Source organism: Pectinophora gossypiella, chromosome 6 (genome assembly GCF_024362695.1).
Source record: "Pectinophora gossypiella chromosome 6, ilPecGoss1.1, whole genome shotgun sequence".
Lineage (NCBI taxonomy): Eukaryota > Metazoa > Arthropoda > Insecta > Lepidoptera > Gelechiidae > Pectinophora > Pectinophora gossypiella.
The window spans coordinates 11,940,127-11,943,933 of NC_065409.1; positions in this window are offsets into that span (position 1 = coordinate 11,940,127).

The window sequence follows — 3,807 nt, forward strand, 5'->3', positions numbered from 1 at the left end:
TGCAATGAAGTACATTTGAATTTCAATAATTTCGATCCGTTCGATACGTTTAGTTGCTTCGTATAGTTGCGGCTGTCAATATTACAGGAATTATAAAAGTAAAATACAAATGAGTAAATTATTTGACTGGAAGTTATCCCACAATGACTGATTAGTTGCTAGAAGCGATAGGCTAGTTTCCAACTAGTCAAATCAGTCACTTTTTACTAAACGTCAAAACACGTACTGGCTTACTATGGAATTTGTTTGAACACACTGTGACGTCATAGAAAAACGTGATAAAATGTCGGACTTTTTACGTTTTTCTTGTTTAAAATTCATAAGTTAAGTAGAAAAAAGAAAATAGTTTTCGGTACTTTTAGATGTTCCCTTATTTAGTACTTAATCGGAATTTCATAATTTATCTTGAACCACACGACCCAATAGGAAAATAAAAATGCAGAGAGCGGATTGTCGCTTCGTTCGTATAGAAATGAAAACCTGTAGTATCATAACGTTTCATATTGACGCAGCTATCCGAATTTATCTTTTTTTTTTGTTTTTTGACGTGGCTTATTGTAGATTTGCCGCAGATAGCATTAACTAGTTAGCCGGACAAATTAAATTTATCCGAAACTTGCCCTGGCGTATGCCGGACTACGTATCTTGGATACCTACTCTTTGCATTGCAAATTTTTGACACTGTCCCGTCCAGTGATGTACTGTTCCCGGGTCCCCACTATGGGGACATTTCCGGCAGTAAAAAGAACTTTATTACCTAACCTTTAGGCAGATAAGGCCAGAGTACAAGAAAGAACAATTTGAAAAAGAAAAGCAACCAGTGTCCATAATATTAAAGTGCTTTTAACATTCCCACTTTGGGAACATTCCCTGGACACATCACTGGTCCCATCCCGTCAACTATTAGATATGTTGTAAATCCCTCAGTTGACGAAGGGTTAAAAATTCCACATCAAAGCAATCCCCCTGGTAGTCGTGATTTTATTCTTTTTTAGGTTTCATATTGCATCTCCAGCGTTTCATAGCTCTAACAGTCTCGTACATTTTGTGTTGTACGAGCACCACCTCTCAGCTGGCGCGCGGCATTTAAAATCTCTATCTGCGTTTTTTATTTCGTTGTCAGTGAAAAAAAATGGAATCCGCCATTCCCGTTCCGTTCTTTTTAAATGAAAATCTATGTCCAATGTATTGTGACTCACTAACTTGAGATTTTGGTCAAACACAAAACTTAGTTTATGATTTTTTTAGTCTAAAATACGCTCTGGACATTCGATACAAAAAACAAACATTCTAACCGTTTACGTATTCTACCATCTAGGCGATACAGCGTCTCACGCGTAAGTGCGAACGAGACAGACTGTCCGCGGGCTCTCTCCCTCTTAGTGATTTACCGTCATTTAAGACTGAAGTAAGATTCAGAGGGGGTGAGGTTATCGGCGGCCCGTACTAATTGGTGCAGGGCGGAGAGTTACCGTTCTACATAACGTAATTTTATGCCTAAAGTCCCATTGCCAGGCATAGACTTTTTCATCCAGGTTTCTTACTTCAGTAGGCCGGAGTGAGATAGTGGCTGAGTTCGAATAGGGACCCAGACCTATGGGATATAACGTAGAACCCTTGCCCAGGGATACGGGTCCAGACCTCAACGGTTGCAGAGGCGAAGATGGGAGCCATCGGTACGGCAATGCAGGACGGAAGGGCCAAGTAACAGGGACTTTAACCTGGAACCTGACAGAGGGCAGCAGTAACTGTCAGTACTATTCAGAGGCGGAGGACAAGAGTCCTAGTATGGCTTTGTAATAGACTACTCTGGGCGCCATCCCACTTGCGTCAGACAGAGTACTGCGCGGCGGAAGGCAAGATGGAAACCACTGTCCTATTTTTCCCTAAAAAGTAGCATGGAAAATGCCGCACCGACAAGAGCGTGGCTCTTAAATTGATGATGAATTTCTCCAACACTTCTCAGTCCTGCTGCTATCTCTACGTCCTAAAGATTTGTGTAAGTATATAAAATGAAAGTGTAAAGATAAAAAAATTAGTTGTCCTTGTTTGGAGAGACAAAAGAAAGACAGAAAATAAACAGACGTACAGGTATGTAAGCATATTAATTTATGACTAGAGATTTCTTCCAAGTGACTTTTTAGATTTACGCAGTTTTAATGATTTTCAGATATGTGACAAATAATAGTAATTAAATGCATTAGTCAGTAATTCACTTAATTTTCAATAATAAAATTTACGTCATTGGAATGTTGGAGATACCAATTGAATGGTAACACTTACGTCATCAATGGGCTAGCAATGGCGGCTTGTCATAGGATTGAGCATACCTGGTCTTCTTATACCATGGTACTAACTTCCCACTCGCGACTTTGTCCGCGGGGACTTCGGTTATCGGGCGCGGCACGTTTTTGCCATCCCTTAAAGGGTAATTTCCGGGAAAAAATCATCCTATGTTTTTCCCTAAGTCGCCAACTATCTCCATACTAAATTTCATTTAAATCGGTTCAGCGGTTTAAGCGTGAAATGGTAACATACTTTTGTGTTGACGTGTCTTTATGTAGATTTGCCGCAGATGGCCTTAACTACTTGCCCGGACAAATGGGGAGCGCTGAAGGCTCTCACCCGGTAATAAAGAAAGCTGTTTCTTTTTGGTTCCAAGAAAACTTCCGCCAATTGGTCGCTGACGTCGCTAACTGACGTATCTCACATTTTTGGCGAATCTGATTTGCACCTTATGTTATTCTCAATATGACACAAATTATTTCAGCAAAAATTGCAGTTACGTCAGTTTGCGAAGTCAGCCACGAATTGTGGCGTGATTAGCTAAAATAGATTATACCAAAATGTGTCTTACATAACGAAATGCGTTGGTGCATTTTCAACCTGTTCTCATTTAATCAGTTTTACCCCAAAAAGATTCGTACTTCGAAATGAAAATCTGAATTATTCCTCGAGTTAATATCGTTATTTCAGATTTCATCCCGCATTCATAACTGTCGCACTGTTTTTAATTAAACTGAGTAACTTAGGCACGAGTTAGGACTTTTAATGTCCTCTGGCATTAAGTGTCATATAATTTATACGGGTACAGTGATGTAGGATCATACCCTTAGCATTATCCCGTTTTTCACAGGGTCCGTTTACCTAACCTGAGGATTTGACAGGTTCGGTTTTTTACAAAAGCGACTGCCTCTCTGACCTTCCAATCCGCGAAAGGAAAACCAGCCCAACACGTTAGGTCACATACCTCCGAAAATGGATTTCTTGGGAATGTGGGTTTCCTCACGATGTTTTCAGTTACCGCTCAGTACGTGATAATCATTTATAATCCAGACATGAATTCGAATTTGATAATCATTGGTTTAGGCCTGTGCTGGATTCGAACCTGTGATCCCAAAGTGCGAGAGGCTAGCATTCTAGCAAATGGGCTACCATGGCTTCCTTTTCGGCACGGATGTAGGATGTTAATTTGATTACATTGGCAGTTTTTGAGAAATCCCTCCTTCACTTCACTAAATAAATGGCTTGGCTAAAATTTAAAATATCAAAAATTAAACATGAAATTGTGCCTTTTGTTTCTCTTCTTGTTGACATAAACTGTTTCTGTCCTGTAAGTACAATAAATTGTTAAATAACATTTATATAAAACGTTTAACATACTACCTGTGCCGTGTATACTGGGTGTTAGTGACATCGTAACGAATACTGAGAGGGATGATTCAGACCATGATTCTGAGTTAATATCTAGTGGAATTTTCCGTCGCAAAATTCATGTTTTTTTTTAGTTTTTTTAAATTATTTTCA